The following is a 23,862-nucleotide window of genomic DNA, read 5'->3' on the forward strand; positions in this document are numbered from 1 at the left end:
GAAGGGTTTCAAGATTTGGCGATGAGGAATCTCCACTGCTCTCCTCACAGGATGAAGACAAGAAGGGGGCAGAGTATCCATACAAATCTAAGAAGCAAGGCTATGCTGCCCCAACAAGGCTGCTTCAAGTAAAGGATTGGGATTGGCACTGCCCAGATCTATTAGATCCAACACCCCATATAGCAGATCGAGCCTTGTCAAGGACAGATCCACCCACCACAGATCCGGATCTGATACAAATCTTCATCAGAACTTTGCCAGGAAGGACTATTTGCATGCGAACCTGGAAGGGGAGGATGATAAAGGAACTAAAGTATGAAATCCAAGTGCATACAGGTATAGTAGCAAATATTCAAAGTTTGATATATGCAAGACAAATTATGCAGGATAATTACACTATACAAGACTATGGAATTGTCTCAGATACAACCATCATCCTAAATTTGAGATTGAGAGGAGGATGTTCTGGATCTAGCTCAAAGGGCACGGGTTCCTTCAAAGATGTGGTCAAAGGGAAGGGAGAAGCCAACACCAAATCAGCACTACCAACAAAACTACCTGGACCTTACATAGTGGAGAAAAAAACACAGATCCCAGCCTTGATAGTCTCTCTGCCTGAGGTAAATGAGCTTTGTGCAGATTTCTATACTAAGGTTGTCATATGAAAATTCAATGGTTTTTGGCCTAAATCAGATGCATTACATCAATGGATCTACACCACATGGACAACAAATTGTGATATCCATATATGCTCTAAAGGGTTTTTTATTGTCAAATTCAACACAGTCAAGGAAAAGGAATATTCCCTCAGTGAGGGAACATGGTTCTGGGAAAATGCAAGAATATTCATGATCCCTTGGTTCCCAGGTTTTGATGCCAAAACTATGGTGGTTTCTAAAATGCTTGTTTGGGTCAAGATACACAACCTCCCACTACATTTCTGGCATCCCAAAGTATTAGAAGGAATGGGGAATGCGATAAGCAAATTTCTCAAGTCAGATGTGGAAAGAGTCTCAAGAGGCATATTCACTTTCACCCAAATATGTGTTGAGGTAGATCTTAGTCAAGGATTACCTGATAGCATTATTCTGATCCATAATAACATAAAGTGGACACAACCACTGGATTATGAAAATACAGCATTCAGGTGCCAAGGTTGCCAACAAACAGGTCACCTTCTCAGTACCTTCCCACAAGCTCAAAAAGACACCAGAATAAATAAGAAACTGTTGGCATTATGATGCATGTGTTGTACTTGATGGCAACCCACTTGTAGCAGAACATCTCACTTATATATAACTAGATGAATCTACAGAAGAGAGATCAGATGTGACAGAATACATGACAGCTCAAAGGAAGCAATTCAGATGTAATGTACAATGACAACTCATTAAGATGACAGTTCTCAGTATGGCAAGTTAACTTTGCCATCAAGTCCAAAGGGGGAGATTGTTGGCATTATGATACAGGTGGCAACTTACTAAGATAACAGATCACAGTTCAGGCTCACAGAATGAAGAAAAAGAGATATACGCGGGTTCCCTTTGATAAATCCACGTATACATGCGGGTTAGCCAACTGAAATGTGCATATACGTATACACGCACTTTCATGCAAGGGAAGGCATGTACATTGGGTTTTGATCCATGGTACTTAGTCCTTGGTATTTGGACCTATGGTTTTGGACCATGGTATCTCGTTTGATGTGTTGAACCAAGGTATTGGGTCCATGGTATTGATTCTCTGTGGTTTTGGACCATTGTATTGAGTAAGGCCTAAGACTATAAAAGGAGGAGAAGATCATTAGGAAAATGCACTGAGAAAGTCTTGAATATCTAAGGAAGTATGAGATCCAGTATGCAGGTTATGGGTTCATGATGCTTTGCTTAATCTGAGCTAAGGAGGAATCTCACCGGTTGATGGAGAACAAGATCTAAGGATAGATCGGGATCAAATGGTTTGAAATGAATCATCTCTATATGGTTTGATTATGCTTATTCTAGATCTGTATATTGACGCATGTAATGTTCTGATCTGGGTATAACTTAAGTTTGAAATATTTGCAACTCATGAATGAATATTTACAGAGGTATACACTGGTTGACTTTGATAAAAGTGTGTACATACGCAGGTTATATACATCTAAGTAGTGTATACCATATACACTATGATATTTGAAGTTACAAGTGGTTCTGGTAGTTGATGCAAAGTCTGAGTTCTGGTGACTGTTTACTGGTGTCAGTATTCTGCATATTCAGATTGGTTGATTATGTTTAGCTTCAGTGTTGATGGATGAGATCTATAATGGATCGAGATCATAATGACTTATCTTTATGTGATCTAATGGACTAAATCTAGTTGCTAATATGCGTATTATCCTTGTATAAGCAATGATCTAGTTATGTCTGAAGTCAGGAAGTGCAGCGAAGACATAAGTAAGTAATTAATGACATATACACTGGTTCGCTTTGGTGAATTTGCGTATACACGCTGGTTTGGCTCTTCCGAGTAGCGTATGCAGTCTGATGCATGATTTTTGATGATACAGTTAGATCTGAACATTGTTGCAGAGTTCTGTGTTCTGCTCTGTGTTCTAGTGATTGCAGTTTGTTGACAGGGTTTCAGTGTTTCAGTATTGGGTGATTCAGAGATTGATGATGCTAGTGTTGATTGATTGTGTGCTTCAATGATATTGATGGGTCCAGTATGAAAATTAGATGAAACGTGGCCTTTAGATTATGGTGTTGTGCTTCAGGAGTATCCAGTCTGAAAATTTATGAAACGTGGTACCTAGAAGAAGAAAGAGAAGGTTGTAGCCTTCTGTAGATCCGCACCTACGTACTAGTACATCTGCTAGTACAAGAGCTAAGGGGGTGGTAGCTCCCTTACAGTAGTGGCTGGAAAATAAGTGAAAGTTGGAGCATTAAGTAGGCCGGCACCTACGTACTAGTAAAAGGATCGGCTAGTACAAGAGTTAAGGGGGTTGTAGCTCCCTTCCAGGAGAAGCTGGAGAATGAGAGAAGGTAGTAGCCTTCTACAGGAAGAAGCCTGCGTACTGGTATAAGACTGCACCAATACAGAAATATTGTAAAAAGAAGTTTCTTATTAAAGGAAGACAGAAGACGAATTGCAGCAGGTGGTTTTCACCCACATTGGGTTTCCACCTTACATCATGGTGTTCATGTGTGCTGCTTGTGTGTGATGATTTGTTCTGTTTTACTGCACTTGTGTACTGTTCATATGGTTAATAAAGTTCTGATGCACTAACTAAAGATCAACATTTAATGGATTAACTAAACCATAAGTTTACTAGATATATGCTAGTTGCATTAGTCACAGTTGCGTGTACACGCAGGTTCCCTTAACTGAAGTAGTGTATACATATCTGAGTATGAAAATGAAAAAGTGTTTGACTTGATAATACTGATTCACCCCCCCCCTCTCAATATTATTTCCAACAGAAACAATCACAAAAACCAAAAGGCTAGCAACACATAGAGCATCCAGATGAAACAATAGTAGAAGAGGAGACTACAAAGAACATTGTAGACAACATCAAGCAGACTTAACAGATCAATCCACAGACGGACAACATAAAGCATAATTCTGCATTAATACAGCGACCCAGCAACCATTTGCAGTAGTATGAATAACACGCAACCGGGAAAGAAGTCAGTGGCAGTAAACAACTACATGGATCAGAGAGATCGAATTCGAACAAAGAATATCTTACTACTACCAATGAGAATCAAATGTATATTGTAACTTCCACTCCCAACACAGGTGGTTGGCGAAAAGTGGAAAAGAAGAAAGGTAGGAAAGAATAGATTAGTCTTATATGGATTCTGAGAAATCAGGACCTGTTATTACTGCATATTCTCATTAGCATCTACAACATGTAATTTTTCTCTCTTTGAATAAAATTACGATTTTTCCGCAAAAAAATAAAAATAAAAATAAAAATAAAAAATTAAATTAAATTAAATTAAAAATAAATAAATTAATAAATTAAAAAAAATTAAAAAGATTAAAAATAAAAATAAAAGAAAATAAAATAAATTCCTTCAAGATATCAAATCCTTCAAGGTACAAACCTTTTTGGAGTGTAGAATTTGAGGAAATTTTGCACCTCGAGGGATTTGATCCCTCTCGGTGCATGATAGATCCGAACTTAGATGGATCTAGGCTGGTTATTACCCCATTTCTCTAACATTACCAGGGAACTTAGGTTAATCAGAGTGAACACATCCCCAAGGGTAAGGAGGTGTGCTTACAACTTTGTCCAGAAAGATTAAACAATTTGATGTTTTCATCTTTATCATCTCCTCGAGAATCGCAGGAAGTAGATTGGAACATGTTTTATGAAGCATGAATAAGCATGAAGCCAAGACTAATTATCTTAATGAGGGAAGGAAGTAAAGATATCATGACACTTTATTCAACTTTGTAATGGTCAATATTTTTTTTTAACAAGATTGTATAGTGGATGTAATGGTCAATATTTTGAATAATGCATTTAAATGGGTATTTTATATCAATATGTAAACTTATTATCTTTATATTCATTTAGTTAAAAATGAGCGAAAATGTATCTAATTATCTAAATTTAATTTGATAAATGAGTAATTATATTTTGAAAAATGATATTGTTAATTTTTTTTTACAATTAATAGGCTATAAAATAATCATTGTATATATGAAATTTTAAATTATTTTCAAATTTCATATGTAAAGAGCAATTTATTTTCACTTGTCAACATAAAAGAATTAAATAGATTTAACCATTCAATTTGAAATATAACCCTACTCCTTCAAATTTGATATATTGTTATTTTGTTTCTAGGTTAACTTTCCAATTTGAAGAGTCAAAACTATTATTTATCTCGAATTGAAAATGAAGTACACCAAGTACACCAATAACTAACATCCATAGGCATCAATCCATAATAAGCGTCAAAGCATTCACATCATTAGATATCTCACAATGTCCATATTAAAAAGAAGTTAACTAAATCATAATTTAAATTTAAATTGTTATTATTATTAATAATTATTAAAAGAGTAATATATGAGTTAAATATATATACATTTTTAAAAACATGTAACAATATTCTTAATCATGGAAATTCATTATCATTTTACATAGAAACTTTTAACATATAAATAACTTTTACAATATGAAGGCTTATACCATGGAAACTTTTAACTTATAAATAGTTATTTTTACAATACCATGGTTTATCAATACCACATGCACAAAATAGCATGTGTTGATATGATATTTTCTTTAATTAATCAATTTGAGATAAATTAATTAAAAGAGCATAACTAACTTACCCTTAATTTGTCAATACTACTATGAATATTCTAGCATATTCTATGGAGGTTAAATCTATGGCATCCACCTAATAATTACTAAAAATTAAATTGAAATTTTGGAAGGTCTATTCTAAAATAGACACCGATATTGGTGTAAATATATTATTTATATCTTATTTGCAAATATTATTTATGTCTTATTTGAAAATGGACTTATATTTGCATGTGTGTGTGAGTGAGTTTGTTAATTGAGTTTAGATTGGGTGGAATAGTTGTTGTCTTGTCTAGTAAGTCGATATGTTGATGCTTTGGAATAGATTTTGTAATGTACTATCTTGTCCTGTTAAACATTTTGACTCGATAAAACATTTTGACTAGGTCAAATTACATTAAAATAAAAATTTAGTATGTATGTTTTCACGGTCATAATTATGTTGATGTTGAGAGCTTTTGGAATACTTTGTAGAATCAGTGAGGTGCGCAACATTTGAGGTGAACACTTCACCCATCTTGAGGGATAGAAAACTATGTTGTTGATACAAAGAGTACTAGACCACAAATATATAGATAAAGAATCATACCGTTAAGGGGAAAATGTGAAAGTTATTAATAATTAAATATATACTTAATTAATAAATTATTGGGGAAGAAGTTAGATGAAGAAATAGATTGTAACATTAAATTAAAATATGTGGTCAAAAAATATTAAAGTACAATTAAATTAAAACTAGAAAATTGGGTCAAAAATAATCTACTAATGATTATTAATATTAATATTTTTAATACTAGATGATAGTGGAGTTGAATGATAAAGAATAATTATCGGAAGATAATTACTAGGAATATTAATAAAAAGATGAAAAAAGACCATATGTTAGGCCCTAGAGTCTATGAGATACCTTGCTCCTATGGGATGTCTTACATTGGACAAATTGGGAGATCCTTCAACGCGCGCCTTAAAGAACACATTACGAACACCTTCCATAATCGTACCACTAAATTCGTAATCATTGGACACTCCGTCAAGACCCTTCATTTAATTCGATTTGAAAATACTAAGATCTTGATCTTCGCCCATTTCCACTTGAAGCGAGTCATTAGTGGGGCTCTAGAAATTGAAAAGCACCCCTAACAACTTTAATCGAGAAGATAGTTATAAATTGAGTCAATCTTGGAAATCTACTATCTATTTTCTATCTTCAAAATCTAAACTTTGTATCAATAAACCCCACCTTCCTTAGGCTCCTTTTATCGAACCCTCTTCTTCTTGTTCCCCTAATTTCATCCAAACCCCCCTTTTTATTCCTAATCTAAATCGTATCTTATATTTTATTTTTCTAATTATTCTTTTACATTATTTCAAGTTAATTCCCCCTTTTTATCTTAATAATTTAATGTAGTATTCACCCCCGATGGGGGTGACCAGACATCAGCACAGGTGTCAAATGGGCGGCCCTTAGGACCTACTTCGGCTCCACGCGCACATTAATTCGACATCATGCAAAATCTGGGTATTCACTCTATCAGTACGAGGGAAGAGATTTCTCTCCCCGTGGATAAATTCGCAGGTAGGTTTGGAACGCAGTCCAGTGCGAAAGCTCGGGCGATGAATTTTGGCAAGTAGGTTGTGTGGGTCTACATCCATGGTGGCTCCCTGAGGTTTCGGCCTTGGCTGAGAGGCGTTGTGGAGGTTAGAGGCTCTGTGATGTGGTTTGGAATTTATCATTTTCTCTGTCCTTAGGACCCAGGCGCGTGAACAGGCATGAACTGAGTCGGCTCCAAGATTTGGCCCGTCATTGGCTCGCGCTCAACAAAATCCTCTCTCCGGGCATTCAAATCTCTAAGTGGGGTAAGAAATTTGTGTCTCTCAGCTTCTTTGCTTGTCTGTATGTTTCGAAGATTTCCTATCTAGTATTGGGTGGGTGCGAGGTTGCATGATCTTCGTGGTCTCTCCTAGGCATCTCTTGGTGTGAGGACGACTTTGGGGTGACTGGGGAGTGGCTTGTGTGTTATTTCTTGTTTAATTGTGGTTGTGTTGTCTGTGGTGGAGGGAGGTTAGGGTGGTGGACTCGGTTTTTACCACTTGACCTTCCGGTTTGGGAAGTTGTTTGTTTGTCTTGCTTCAGAGGGCAGGTGGTGAGTGCCCCGATGTAGTCTTCTCCTTTGGGGTGGTTTTGTGGTTCTAGTACTTGTGTTGGGTTTTGCAAGTGCTCTATTGTTGCTCCTTCATGGGCTTTCCTTTGCCATCTGTTCGGATTAGTTCTCTTCTCCATGCCCCATCAGCGGGGTCACCCTCATCACAGCGATGGGCAGCAGTTTCAGGGGAGGCATCTTGAGCCTGGTCTTAGTGCATCCTCGGCCAATTCGGGTAGCCGGGAATCCAAGGATACTGAGACTCTCTCTCCAACTCGTTCGCCTGGTCATGTAGTAGCTCTGATCACCATGGAATCTATAGTTGAACAGCTCTGACACATCCAAATTAATATGGATATCCTCAGGGACCACAAGTATGAAGACAAAAACAAAATTATGGCTTACTTCAATGACATTCAGTATAGCCAGAATGAAATTCTGGAGTAGTTGGACAGTCTCTCGCACCATCACCATCGTACGAATGACCATCTTCGCAGTCTGGAAGCGAGGGTGGAACATATTGATTTCCATATGCATGATCAAGTTAGTTTCTTCGTAGCTCCCCCTGTACTCCCCCCTCACCACCCCCCAACCACCCCCCCCCCCCAACCACTATATGTTTCTATCATCTATGGCTTCTTTTTTGTTAACTTCATATATGTTAAGGCTAGAAAGCCTCCCGGAAATAATGTATGTAAGTTGTATTTTTTGGTATTTTCCAGTCCCCAATCTCAAAAAGTCTAGTCGGAATGAGAGTGCGGGGACTGTCGAGATGAACATTGTAAGTTGCATCTTGCTGAAAATCTAATGAAAGCAATTTATTTATTTTTAGCAAGAACCGATGGATTTTATTTATAGAAAAAGAATGGTCGAAGCCAAACAACACTATTACATATTGCATCAGCCATTAATTTTAGGCGACTCAGTCTCGGCAAGACCCGAATGGATCCATTGGCCATTTAATGCAAAACAGCTTAAGTACTCTGGCATAGTTACAAAGGTCCTTGGTCAAAGCGTAGAGGCCCACAAAAGGAAAGGAAGACTGCATAACCAGATCCGATCTCTGGTGGGAAAGACGTGTCCTCTATTCTTGAGAATTTTTTAGCATCTTCGATCTGCTTGTGTTGTTGGAGCAGAGAATTCTGAGTGTTGCCATCATGAGAAACTGCCATTTTTCTAAGCATCTTCAGATGTCATTGTTTAGATGAGTGCATGGAGAAGTAACATGGATTTCGATTTTATTTTTGAAGCTGGAGTAGAGTCATCACGCACAAATTAAGGTTCTGGTTTAGGAACTGAAGCATAGCAGTCTAACGCTGCCCACATGATAATATGCGAGAAACCACTTTATTGCTTGCGATCTACAGGAAACGAGCTCTGAGTCTTAAGAGTTATGCCGTTGTGGTATGGTCAATCCAAACAAGCGATGCCATCCTATCCAATAAACCAAGCCTCTGAAAATTAATTCAGTCCATAGCAGCAGAGCTCCGAGCCTCTTCAAAAGGAGTCAAAGAGGTAATGTGATGTCTGCATCATATGTTCTGAGACACCAAAAACGAGCTATATCTAAAGGAGATATAGCGCAGATGCCACAAAGTGTGAGATACAGGAGGATGGAATGAAGCCTGTGCCAGATTTTTGAGCACTCGTGGTAATAGCAGAACCAGGAGTCAATTGCCACTAGTGACTATTCTTCCTCGGATCGGAATTATATGTTTAGGAATTGGGTGCCATTCTGAAGCTTCATTGTTCTTTGACAGGGCACCTTGGGCTAAGAGGCAACCCATGTTTGCCCTTATGTCGGCTTCCTTGTTCAAGCTTCAGAGAATGTGGTAGAATGAAGTGGTATTAAAACTATGCAACACTTTCCTTAGTCTTTCAAGAGTTTTTTTGAGCGCTAGGTTATTAAGATGGTCCCCTAAGTTGAGGATTTTTATCAGGATTTTTGAATCCCCAAAGACGTGTAGGTTTATTCCTTTGCTCCCCTAGGCCATCTGGAAAGTTTTGAGTAGTCCCAACATCTCTACCAGGTTATTGATGCTCAATCCTAAGCCCCAGCTGAAGCTGTCTCTTTTATGCCCATCCGAGGAGTAGATTGCTCCCCCTACCCCTAATATCCTCGGGTTTCCTTTGGAGTCTCAATCAAATAATATCGTAACTTTTCCCTACTTTTTCCACCGCTTTTGGAAATCCAATTCAAAGATTCGAAGCCTCCACTCTGGGTTGGGGTGATGCAAGGAGGGGTTCTTTTTGTTGCTGACACACCTCAGGGACTCACTGAGACAGTTGATCTCTTCAGGGAGGAGCTCATTGTCTTTCTTGTGAGGACAATTCTCATAAGTTTCCAGCAATAGTGCTTTGGCTTTGGCAGCAACTACGTTGGGGGTTTGTAGTCTATTTTTGAAGATGGCTTCATTCCTAGCTAACCACACTTCCCAGCAGATGAATTTTGGAATTGCATACCATATTTTGGCCCACATTGATTTTCTCTTCAGAGCGTGAGGGGAACGCTCTTTCCAGGAAGTGAATAGACTAACCACTGAGAGTTGCACTGGAATTTGGGCCTTGAGCCCCAGCATTGCTTGAGACCATACTTCATTAGTAAAGGGGTAATCAATAAATAGGTGATCAATTGTTTCTTGAGCCAAACAACAGAGAGGGCATCTGTGAGGTCCTATAATTCCACGCTTTTCTAAGTTATCTCCAGTGAGGACCCTTCTGTGCATGAGAATCCAGCTAAAGAAGTTAATCTTTGGAAGGCCAAAGGGGTCCCATACATGCTGCCAAAGCAAAGGGGAGTGGACCTGTGGATGGTGTACTTGGAGAGCTGCAAAGCCCTGAGCTACTGAGTAAGCTCCGGTCTTACCCCAACCCCATTTTTCCCTTGAATGAAGGTGCACTGGAGCTAGACCTGATATAGCTGTTAGAAATAGGTGAAGTTGGGGAAGAAGTCTTTTGGGGAGGCGTTGGAAGGCCTAGTCGATCCAATTCCCCTGGGAATACTAAGAGGAGATGTCATCTAGCTTGTGAATGTCATTCTGAATAATCTAGTCATGCAAATCTGAAATTTCAGGGGTAGATTTTAGAGGTTGGGAGCCCATTATCTTGTCTTTCCACAGCCAAATTCTTTTCCCGTTTTCGAGCATTCTGTAGAGATAGTCTTTAAAGAACTCCAAGCCTCGATTGCATAGCTTCCATAGAGTTTTTCCTTTGCAGGTTGCTCCTTCGTCCATATTATTTATAGAGAGAGTATGCAGATATTTTTTTATTAGTACTTGACTTACCAGATGTTGTTGATTTGAGAAGATTTTCCAGAGAACCTTTCCTCCCATAGCTAGATTAGCCAGCCCGGGATCTCTTACTTGAAGCCCACCTTCTAATAGAGGCCTTTTCATAATGTCCCAACTTACTAGATGAAATTTTTTTTGGTTCCCCTTTCCTCCTTGCCACAGGAAGTTTCTAATCAACTTAGATAGCTGTTCGGTGATCATTTTTGGAGCTAAAAGGAACGAAGCTTGATAGATTGGAAGGGAGGAGAGAACAGATTTTACAAGGATAAGCTTCTCGGCTGAAGTGAGCCACTGGCTGCCCCACGCAGTCATTTTTGCCTTGATTTTGCTGATAATTTCCATCCAGTGAAGGGCCTTGTTGGTTCCCAATGTTAAAGGCAGACCTAGGTACTTGAGTTTGTCCTAAGAGGCGTAGCCTATGAATCCCAGGGCTTGAGCAATCCAGTGAATAGTTTGCTGGTCTAATTACCATCCATACACAATGCTTTTCCTCCTATTGACCAGAGCTTCAGATACTCTATAGAAACTTTGGATAACTTTGTTGAAAGCCTTTGTTATTTTAATGGAGGCACCTCCCATGAGGAGAGAGTCATCGGTGGATAAAGCATGATTGATTGGGATTGTTCCTTTTATCGCCCTGATGCCTGAGAGAGTTCCCTTTAACTTCTTTGCTGTCATCTTTCGACTCGATCAATCTGCCATCAAAATGTACAAGAAGGGGGATAGCAGGCAGATTTGCCTTATGCCCCTCAAGGATTTGAAGTAATTCGGCCTGCCATTTACTAAAGGAGCTATCCAAGACTCTCCTATACATGTTTTAATCAATTTTATAAAATTAGAACTGAAACTAAAAGCAGTAAGAACTTGGAGGAGGAAAGAATGTCTTACTCGGTCAAAGGCATTCGTCATGTCCAGCTTAATGAGCATACCTTGCTCTTGACGTTGTTGGATGAAATGAATGATTTCCTGCACCAGAATCACATTATCCAGGATGTTCCTACCTTTAACAAACCCACCTTGATTGGGGGAGATGAGTTTTTCCAGCAGTGACTTTATTCTATTTGCAAGAATCTTGGTGAGGATTTTGTAGGATGCATTGCACAACGATATTGGCCTAAAGCGGTCGAATGCCATCGAGTTTGCTTCTTTAAGGATTAGCTCCAGGAAAGTGGAGTTTGTGCTTCCTCCACTTTGGATTTTTGAAGGAAGCCTTTGATAATTTGAAACAGATCGCCCTTGATGATGTCCCAACATATTCTATAAAAATGAATGGAGAACCCGTCGGGTCTTGGAGCTTTGTCAGGTTCCATCTTCCAGATGACGTTGTTGATTTCGTCTTGGGTGAAGGGCTTCAGGAGTCTTGAGTTATCCTCCTTGTTAACCAGTCTTGGGACGTGAGAGAGGAAGTCTTGCGATTCCTCATCAAAATCCGCACCTTCTTCCTTGTACAGTTGCTGGAAATGAGAGGTTGCAGCCTCTTTTAACTGAGTTGTGCCTTTGAGGACAACCCCATCCAATGAGGTGATTTCAGCAATGTGGTTTCTAGAAAGATGAGATCGGATTTGCTTGTGGAAGAAGGTTGAGTTTTTGTCTCCAGACGCAAGCCATAGATTACGCGATTTAAGCCTCAAGGATTCTTCCTCCTTTCTGAATGAGCGAAGAGTGTTGATTTGGAGTTCTTTCTCATTCTGAATTTCTGAGCAGGGGATGTCTTGCTGCTCCATGTCCATCTGCAAGTCATGCAACTGCTTGGTGTTATGCTTTCTATGCGTAGTGGGGGAGTCAGAGGGCTTTTTTATCCATTCTTTCAAGGCTGTTTTGGTGGCCTTTAGCTTTTGTTCCCACACATAATTGGGCGAACCAAGAATAGGGGAGGACCATGCCTTCTTGACTATGTCCATAAACCCTTCCCTGTCTGACTAGAGAGGGCTGAATAGGAAGGGGATGGGCCCCAATTTTTATTCTTCTTCAAATAGCAAAAGAATAGGCTTATGATCTGAAGTCATCTTTGTCAGAATTTTGGTGGAGATGATCATATCTTCGGAGAGGAAGGAGCTCTGGAGTAGAAATCTATCCAACCGTGCAGATATGTGCTCCGCCCCAGTTCTGTTATTTGACCAATTATATAGCCCAGTTTTTGGCTTAAAGTCCATTAAATCCCATTATTAAATCAGATCTTCCACTAATGGGAGGTAGTGGTCCCTGCTACTGATACCTCCTCTCTTTTCCTTTGGATCAAGGATAAGATTGAAGTCTCCAGCTAGAATAATATTCTTGGGGGAATAAGCGTCAAGAAAATCGTACAAGGTTTTCCAACAATCTTTCTTTTCTGTGTAGAGGATAGGGATGTAAAGGTTGAAGAGGGAGAAGGTAATGTTGTTGGCAAGGCGTTGGAGCTCAGTGTAGATCCAGTGTTGCGTTTGGAAGGAGTGTTTGGTCAATTTAGTGTTGTCTAAATTGCTACTTTTAATTGTCAACCCGGGGCTCGTAAGCTGATGAAGTGAGGTGTACTATATGTACTTAGATAACCTTTTCTAAGTCTTTTGTCGTTTTTATCTTTTTAGTTTGTTTTTTATTGTATTTTTCCTAATGTAATGTGATGGAGATGTAATGAAGTGAGTGAATGTGTGTGATTGTGATGATTTCTAAGTAATTTCTTGAGACTTAAAGAGTATTCTAAAAGAAAGCTTGAACAATAACTGAAATAAAATCAAAGCTCAAAATCAATTAAAGGACTAATGGAATCGGCCCAGTATCTCTGTTGTTGATGAAAATGAAAATGAAGTCTATATTAACTCAATTAAAACAAGAACAACTACTTTACACTACTTTACAAAATCTAATCAATGTGAAATCTAAGTGAGACAAATCACACTATTTAACCTCTTCTTAATGATGTGAGAATAGTTATGAACAGGTCAGCAATGTGAGTCTAAAATCAAAATAAATCAAGCTGCACTAAATGATATTTTGGCTCCAATAGAGTTAGTTGATTATAGAAAAAGAACCATCAATGGATGAACAACTTGATAACTACTAAGCAGAAAGTAAAGTGCAAGTTAAAGAAATAAAACTAATGAGAATCAAACTGCAGAAAAGTAAAGATCAACAGCCTAGACAAGATGATCACACATGCCACTAGTTGTAAAAAGAAAAGCAAGAAAACTATCCCGGGCTCGCCTAAGAAACCTGCAATACACACTGATCAGTCATGGACAAAAGTGCAGAAATGTAAATCAACAGAATTCAAAGTTTATGTACAGCTATTATACATGTTTGAAAAGAAATAACATTGTAGCAAATGAAAAGACATATATACAGCTATTATACATGAAATCAGAAAACGAAATGCAAGGAATTAAACTACTGTACAGTGGCTGTAGTAAACAGGGGCCCTCTGCCCACTTCAGCCAATCCAAAGAGCAGTTACACGCTTAGAAACAGAACAGTCTTCTCATGTATTAATTTGCAAGTTTGAAAATACAGTGGGGAGCTCAAAATGAGTACAAAACAACTAACTATCCAGCGTTCAAAGACGCTTTATTTATACAGAGGAAATCAAACTACTTTAACGAAACTTCAGCTATTCAAGCAGCTGTGTCAAAACACATAATCTGGTTGCGTCCTCGGATTTAGGCAACGGTCGTTGTGGGCATTCAATCCGCTGTTGGATTCATGTCTCCCACTGTCTTCGTGGCTGAGGAAGGTGCCACTTGTTCTTCACGTGCTCCAAAACAGAACACGCAGAGCCGTGCCACCGCCAATGACCTCTGGTTGACCGGATTTGCCTCTGCGTTGACTACGGGTTTTTATGACCAGTTTGGGTGAGCTGGAGGGACACACACCATGTCCTTGGTTCCACGAACTTGCCCATGTGGCTCTTCTTCCTGGAGGACACCTGGAACATACCGTTTAAGAAAACAGCTGCAGAATTCGGGGTTGGTTGCGGAAACCCTGTGTGAGCTGCGGAAACCCAGCTCTTTGAACCAAAATTCTAAACCAACAACAAGTCATTAGCATAATTAGCAAACCATGTAAAAAGTCCTAAAATACAATGATTTGAGCAATTTGATGGAGGGAATGAGTGACAAAAGAAGGAAATGAATAGGAAAAGGAGGCTGAGAGGATGTGTAAAGAAGTGCAGGTCTGAGGCTCAACATACCCCCACTGTGAAGGTGTTGCATGTCCTCATGCAACCAAAACTTTGTCATTGTTTTTCAGTCCATGTGCTCAGATGCTTCTGCCAAAACATCCAGCCTTCTTCTCTTTCTCCTTGATGCCAAAATGGTCCTCGGTTTCTTGACTAAACACCTGAATTTCAAATTGATCAGTGCCCTGCTCAGCTTCTTGCACTTTTTGTTCAACTTTCTATTCTTCTTCTGCCACAGTCCTAAGTGAAGCATGGTATTGTCATGGACAATCTTGTCCACCTTGCTTTGTTCTTTCAATGCTTCGTTTTCTTGTTTAATATGCCGGTTCAGGACTTCTAGCTCAAACACCTCCTGTTTTAAAGATTGGACTTGTTCCTCAAGAGGCAATATAGTGCTTGGACCTGCAACTGATTGCTCCAAGGTCTCCAAATAATTGTATGCCTCCTGCTGGTCAGGGTCAGTTTCAGGTGTTCTTCTCAGCCTGAACTCGAATTCTTGAGGACTGTTTTCTCTTTCTTGCTGAAAGGGACTTTCCTCTCGTGGAGGACTTGGCTCAATAACTAGTTGAATTGGAGTCTTTTCAAGTGTGCCTTCTCCCAAATCAATGAAATATGATTGTTTTTCTTTAGTCACACTCATTTTTTCTTTAAGTCTACCGCTTCTTCTCACTTGTACACTAGTACTCTTTTGCTGACTACTCTGTTTTTCTTTTTGTTTCTTCTTTGAGAGGGGAGTAGCTTGGAGTTGTACTAGTCTATCAGCCAAGGTTTGATAGTCTTCTTCTACTGAAGGTTCAGGTGATGGATATGATTCTTGAACAATTGTTTTCCCTTTATCCTTTTTCTGTTTCTTAGTTTTATCTCCCTTTTCCTCTTCTTCTTGAGCAGTTTCCTCAGTTTCTTCTGTAGGAGGATCTTGGGCTGCAGCACCTCTTTCTCTTCTCCTACTTCTTTTTGGGACTCTAGGGGAACTGCTAGAGGCTTCAGTTACCTCTTGGAAATGGTTTCTGGTTAGAAACTTTTCCCATGTATCCTTGTTACTCTTTAACTGCTCTTCTATGAGAATTTTAATGAACCCGTGATGATATAAGTGGGATTCAATATGTCCTACATGCTTTTGGACAGCGAAACTCATTTTCTTTAGGCTTGCTAACAGAAAGTAGGGTAAATTGAGGGCATGGCCTTCCATGAAATTCATCATAATTCTTGCATGGTACATATACATAGTGCCAAACCTACCCTCACATGTGATAAACTTTTGAACAAGCAATAACAATGCAGTCCATTCTTCCTTAATTACATGTACAGGAATCCCTTTAGTGAATATTGAAGTGTCCATACCTGGGTTCTTAAGCATGTTTTTCCATTCCTGATCTTCCACCGTTCTGTTCTTAAACCATCTTTCTCCTTTTTGAGGTAGACTGGTTGCTGTGGCTATGGTGTTCTCTGTTACTGTGAACTTCAGGTCCCCCACTTCCACGGTATTTCCATTGAATGATCAAGCAAATGCCTTCGTTACCTCCTTATTATACCCTCTGAATTTCTGGATAAACTTCAGCCATTGTGCTTTCTTTAATGCTTCCTTCGTCTGTGGATACCCTTCTAAATACTTCGGACCCTCAGGTTCAGCTCTAAGCAGCTTCCCCATCTTCGGCTTTTCAACTTCGGCTGAAGCTTTGACTGCGTGTGAATGGTCAAGGAGGATGCTCACAGGAAAAACAGGTGGATTACGGCTGTAAGTGGAGTAGCCGTAACGTAATGCAAGGTGTATTGCAGAACAGTAATCGGGGTTTGAAACAGAGAACAGAGCTGTGGAGTTTGCAGCGTAAATGAGAGTGGAAGTGGTGTGAGTACGAGAGAGTAGAAGACAAACACGAGAAATGAGTTTGATGCATGCGGAGATGGAGTGATAAGTGAACGGAATAACGGCCGAATCCTTTAGAGTCGGGTGGCTTACGCACACGTTTAAGCATTGGCTGCGGAAATGACGGTAAGGAGAGCCGTGGTACATTGGGTTACGTCACAGAGGTATGGCCAGTAATGGAGGAGCAGCCCCAACTCGAGTTTTGAATTAATGATGATGAGGGGACCGTTAGAAAGGTATGAGGTGGACGAGGCATGATCGTGGAGAAGGAGTGGGATGATCTTGCCGAATCATTGCATTTAGTGGCTCTTTCCACGATTTAATAACTATACGTAAAATGACATTAAATTGTTGTTGGAAAAAAATTTTGATCATACCTTCATAGATTTGCCTTTTGTTGATTAAGGTTGCTGACCCCTTATTGCTTTCTTATCTTGCAGGTGCCTCCCATCCTTGCTGCCCTTGGTGATGTTGATACCTCTGACTGTGATTTTTGAAAACAGAGTACTGCTGCTGTAGAGATAGAGTGATGCTGGATGCGGAAATTGGTGCGAGCTGCGGAAACTTGGTGCGAGCTGCGGAAACAGTTCTCAGCTGCGGAAACTGAAACAACACCCTTCTATCTATACCAAAAAGTAGTTAGAGAAGACTTAACTAAATGAAATAGTCCTGAGAGGGACTTTGCTGGTGAAAATGAAATGAGATGAATGAAATGGAATGAAAATGAAGTGGAATGGAGATGGAGATGGAAGTGAAGTGGATGAACTGAAATGGCGAATGAGATGGAAAGAGAGAGAGATTTTTTATTTTTTTTTGGGAAAATATAAAGTGTCAGGTGCCCCTGATTTTCACCTTATATTTTCTGTATAAGACTGCCAATTCAAGATTGGTTTTCAGGCTTATACAAAAGTTTTTTTTTTTTTTTTTTTTTTTTCAACTGAAAGAAACAAAGATTAGGCTGATGGAGGAGAAGGACTCTTTTCCACCAGCCTCATTGCAGAATTTTCTTGAAATACTTTGACAAAGTCCTCTTTTGAGAGTGGCTTATGATAAATTTTCAATCGGTGGAAATTCACAATGAGAGGAGTTTGAAGCTCATCAATAGTCTTGACTCGAACTGCTCCATTGCTAAAGACTTCATCAATCTCATATGGTCCAAGCCAATGAGTCTGAAATTTTCCTTTGAAGTCTTTAAACTTGGAATCAAACAGTAACGCCCAATCTCCCTTTTGAAACTTTTTCTCTTTGATATATCTGTCATGCCATTTAGCTCTTTGGTGCTGAACTAGATCGGTCCTTAAAATTGCATCTTGTCTTATTTCATCTAGCTCATTCAGCTGCTCCATTCTGTGCTTTTGGGCTTCTGATAGATTCATCCCCAACTGAACTGCTATCTTGAAGGTCTTGACTTGAAACTCAATGGGGAGCAGGACTTCTTTCCCATAAACAAGTTCATAGGGAGAATGTCCTGTTGTGTTCCTCCATGTAGTTCTATAGGCCCATAAGGCTTCAGGAAGCCTTTCTGCCCAATCTCTTCTGTGGAGATGAACAGTTTTGGTGATGATGTTCTCAAGAACTTTGTTTGTAGATTCCACTTGACCATTTGCTTGCGGATGGTATGGAGTAGATGTTCTGTGCTTGATTTTGTATTCTTCCATCAGCTTCTCCATCAAGTTAGATGTAAATTGACTTCCCTGATCTGTCACAATTTCTCTTGGGACACCAAAACGAGTAAAAATATCCTCAAAAAGAAATTGAACAACTGAATTTTCAGTGGCAGAAGGCAATGCCTTTGCTTCTACCCATTTAGTAACATAATCAGTACAAACCAATATATACTTCTTTTGCTTAGATGGTGGATTAATGGGTCCAATGAAATCTAAAGCCCATTTTTCAAAGGGTTCGATGCATACCTGTGGCTGTAATGGCATTTCATTTGAAGGAGTTGGTCTCCCAACTCTTTGGCAGCTGTCACACCTTTTGACATATTGTTTTGCATCTTTGAAGAGAGAAGGCCAATAATATCCTAAAGAAAGGATTTTATAGGCCGTCCTCTTGTCAGCAAAGTGTCTGCCGCACGGTTCATCATGACATGCCTTAAGGATGTCAGACATTTCATCTTCCCGAACACATCTTCTGATCACACAATCTAGCCCTGTTTTGAACAATTCATTAGAAATCCATGAATAATGTGAACTCTCCTGAATAATTTTCCTTTTCTCATTAGGAAATAAGTGTGGAGGTAGCTTCCCTGTAACCAAATAGTTAGCAATATCTGCATACCAAGGAGTTTTAGTAGTTACTGCAAACAAGTATTCATCTGGAAACTTATCCTCTACAGGAGAATCTTCGTTAGTATTTTGGATTCTAGACAAGAAATCAACTACTGTGTTTTGTTTCCCTGGTCTATCTAACACAGTAATATTGAATTCTTGTAAAAGTAAAAGCCATCTTGTGACTCTGCCATTAATAACAGGTTTGTTCATGAGATATCTAATTGCAGAATGATCAGTATGGACAAAAGTTTCATAGCCAGTTATATAGTGTCTAAACTTGTTGATTGCATGAACAACGGCTAAGAACTCTTTTTCAGTTACAATATAATTTAACTCAGTAGGAGTCAAATTTTTACTGGTGTAGTAAATGGCATAAGGAACTAAATCCTTTTGACCCAACACAGCTCCTAGAGCTGTATCTGAAGCATCTGTAGAAATATGGAAAGGAAGTTTCAAATTTGGCCCCCTCAAAATGGGTGCTTCAGATATCCTTGTTTTCAAAGTTTCAAATGCAGATTGACAGTCAGGATCCCACTTGAATTCACAGTCTTTTGTAAGTAATTTGAAGAGCGGAGATGCTATCTTAGTGAAGTTTTCAATAAATCTTCTATAATACCCAGTAAACCCAAGAAAACTTCTAACATCCCTTTGACAATTTGGAATAGGTAACTTGGAGATGACTTCAACTTTTGATCTATCAACTTTAATTCCATCTCCTGAAATATGATGTCCTAAAACAATCCCTTCAGTAAACATCATAAAACATTTTTCATGACTTAATGAAAGATTTGTTTCTTTACATCTTATAAGAACTTTTTCCAAATTTTCTAATGCCTCTTCAAATGAATTACCATAAACTGTAAAATCATCCATATAGACCTCTACACAATCATGAATTAGATCAGAAAAGATTCCTAGTACTGCCCTTTGAAATGTTGCGGGTGCATTACATAATCCAAAAGGGAGTACTCGGTAAGCAAAAGTTCCCCATGGACAGGTAAATGTGGTCTTGTCCTGATCTTCAGGTGCTACCTGAATTTGATTGTAACCACTAAAACCATCCAAAAATGAGAAATACTTTTTGCCTGCTAAAGTATCTAATACTTGATCAATAAAGGGCAAGGGAAAGTGATCCTTCAAGGTTGCTTTGTTCAATTCCCTGTAATCAATGCAAACCCTCCATTTACCGTTCTTTTTAGGTACTATAACCAAAGGAGAAACCCATCGGCTATCTGAAATGGGGTAAATGAAGTTTACATTAAGTAACTTTTGGAGTTCTTCTTTCACTATCTCCCTAAGGTTTGGATTCATCCTTCTTTGAGGTTGTCTGATTGGTCTACTATTTTCCTCAATGTAGATGTGATGAATGCAAGTCTTAGGGTCAATACCTTTCATATCAGTGTACTCCCATGCAAACGCAGTAGAATGTTTTTGCAAGATTTTGGTTAGTCCTTCCTGTTGTGATTTTTCCAAGTTTCTGTTGATATTCAATGTTTTTCCTAGAAAGATCTCAATGGCAGAACTACCAAATTCTTCCATAGAGAAAAGAGACATTTGTCTAGATGATAGACACTCAATGTCAAAATCCAACTGAAATTGTGTGTGGTCATATTCTGAAGATGGTTCAAAGTTTTCTAATGTGTTCAGAATTTGACTATCTTCACTAATCTCAGAAATGGTAAAGACAGGTTGTATAGTATCTTCATCATCAACCCACTCATTATCTCCTATTTCTGTAATTGCTTTTGCTGGAGGATACAGATTGAACTTCTTTGTCGAATTACCATCAGAAATATACATATCCCCAGACCTACAACTTATGAAAGCATCAGCTGTGGCTAGCCAAGGTCTTCCTAAAATAAGAGGATGTCCTCCTAGATTACTCTTGGGAGTTAAAATCATGAAATCCACTGGATATTCCCAAGAGTCTAAGGAGACTGGAATGTCTTCTAATACACCATCTGGTTTAATAATGGATCGATCTGCAAGTTGCAACAAGGTGGGTGTAAAAAGAAGATTAGGAAGTTTTAGCTGTTCCATAGACTGTCTACTCATAATTTTGATAGCAGCCCCTAAATCAATCAAAGTATTTGGTATTTCTACCCCATTGATATGTGTTTTGACAATTGGACTACCAGGGTCTACATATTTCTGCATAGTAATTTTTCCCATCATGATATCTGCAATTTTTCCTACCAGGTGGATCCTTCTGGTATCTCTTGGTTTCCTTCCTGGTCTTTTAAGGCTCAACTCCTTTATTGTTTTTGCTAGAATAGGAATCTCTTTAATGGCTTGTAACAAGGGAATCTTGATACAGACATTCTTCAATTCATCTAGAAAATTATAGTCAGGCAACCAAATTTGTTTTTCCACTCCTTTGTCAATTTGTAATCTTTCAGGAAAAGGAGGTGTGGATAAAGATGTAGGTTGCTCAACTATGGCAGTTGTGGGGGTTGATTCTTTTTCTTTTTCTTTTTGAGTGTTTGGGTTTTGAAGAGATGCTTCAGAACCCTTATTGGCTTTAAGAGACTCTTTCTCAGAAATGCTTTGCTGTTGAGCATTTATAGAAGGTTTATCTAGAACTCTACCTGATCTGAGTTGTACTTCATTGAGAGGAACAATCATATAGGTAGGAAATGGTTGACCTTCCAACATGTAAGCATTTTGAGGATTTTTATTATTGGGGTTTGGCAATGGCTGAGAAGGAAGTTGATTTTACTTCTGCTGGAATGGAAGCAAGAGTTGAGAATTTTGATTCTGTTGAGAAGGTTGTTGTTGTTGAGGAAATGGCAATGATAGTTGTGGATTTTGATTTGGAAGTTGTGGAGCTTGTTGGTTTTGAAAAGATGGAGGATATTGGTAGAATTGAGCAAATCTCCCATAAGGATTTTGCATACCTTGTATCCATGATTGAAAAGAATTTTGAGGTTGGGACCAAGGTTGTTGCCAAGGATTCCAATTTGGTGGGGGTTGAAAATTCATAGAGTTGTTAAACCCTTGATTTTGTTGCCCCTGCCAAGGTCTCCTTGCAACAAAACAGAGAGATTCGAGTGTATTTGGATCTTCTTGAAAGACAGCTTTGAGCCCAGGAATTGAAGGACAATCCTTGGTCTCATGGTTCTCTGAACAAATTACACATGTCTCTACAACTTTTGCATCCAAGGGACATTCCCTTAGAGCATGTTTCTTCCTACATTTTGGGCAAAAGATGGCCAAAGCCTCAGCTTCTGCTTTCTGTTTATTGTGAATCTTAAGGGTGTCTAATTGTTCACTAAGACTCCCTAAGATATCAGTTTTGAATTCATCAAGCATATTGCCGATCTCAGCCCTACTTACTGATCCAGTTGCAGATTTATTCGCTCTGATGAGAGAAGGATCTCTAGGCCCTTTTTGAGTTTTTGATTTCCCACTTGAGAGATGGACACATAGCTCTGCTATATCATTGAGTGAAAGTTGAGATATGTCTCCTTTCCCCATCATGTTCAGAATATCTATCCATTCATCTCTAATGGCTTTTAGTAGAAGGGATTTTAAGGTCTCCTCATCTAAGTTGTTCATCTTTGCTCTTTTCAAGTTGTATTGAAATCTTTCAAGCAAATCCTCCAAATTTTCATCTTCTTTTTCAATCATTTTGAATACCTCATCCTTGTGATTGGTGGGCATACAATAGTCCAGGTACCTATCAAAAATGTTTGTTTCATATCATTCCAAGACCTAATGGACTGAGTGAGTAATCCCATGAACCACTTCAATGCTGCTCCTTTCAATGTTGAAGGAAACAGTTTGAGTTTTTGAGAGTCATCCAGATAATCATAGGTTCGACACACGACTTCAAACTCAAATAGAAATTTTTCAGGGTCCTCATTCCTCATCCCATGGAAGTTTGGGAGGACAGATGGTGAGATGTTTTTCATAGTGGCTCGGGAGTCCTCATCGACTATAGGAAACCCAAATGAGTTATCTCCATCCCTATTTCCTCCAATGTTACCTCTACCTCCTCCATTGTTTCCTCCTCCTCCTCCTCTACCTCTACCTCTACCAGCTCCTTCCTCTGTCATAGTAGTTTCCCTAGAGACTTCAGAGTCTTCTGGTTCTTCTACAAAGGGTGAATGAGAAGGAATTTCTCCCTCTTCTTCAGATGATTCTACTTCTTCAATTATAATTTGTCTCTCTGTAGAAGGAAGGAAAGGATCTCTTTCTGGTTCAAATTCAATAGAAGGTGTGGGAGAGTCAATTCTTGCCTCTTGAATCCCAGGAATCCTAGGGCTAGGAGTGTCAGTTGGAGATGAGGGAGGTGTCTCTTGTCTATTCCTTGAAGTAGATGGACTTGTAAAAATCGAACTCTTGGCTCTAGCTAAAAACCTTCCCCTAGAATCTCTTGCTCTATGCATGCCATTTTTTTATTTTTTTTTCTTCAAGTCAGGCTAATAATTCTCTTTCTGATCTTCCAGGTCACTCTAGGTGCAAGAAGAGAGCATACTCAAAAAACTATTAAACCAATAACTTTCTCTTTTCTGATCCTCCAGATCACTCTAGGTGCAAGAGGAGAGCATACTTTGAGAGGTTATTAATTTTCCTTCCTTGAAATTTTTCTTGTTTTTTTTTTTTTAAGAATTGGCTACCTAATTTTCACTTCCCCGGCAACGGCGCCAAAATGTTTGGTCAATTTAGTGTTGTCTAAATTGCTACTTTTAATTGTCAACCCGGGGCTCGTAAGCTGATGAAGTGAGGTGTACTATATGTACTTAGATAACCTTTTCTAAGTCTTTTGTCGTTTTTATCTTTTTAGTTTGTTTTTGATTGTATTTTTCCTAATGTAATGTGATGGAG

The sequence above is a fragment of the Pinus tabuliformis genome, chromosome X (assembly GCF_031772625.1).
Source record: "Pinus tabuliformis cultivar Carrire ecotype Pingquan chromosome X, CPIR1, whole genome shotgun sequence".
NCBI lineage: Eukaryota > Viridiplantae > Streptophyta > Pinopsida > Pinales > Pinaceae > Pinus > Pinus tabuliformis.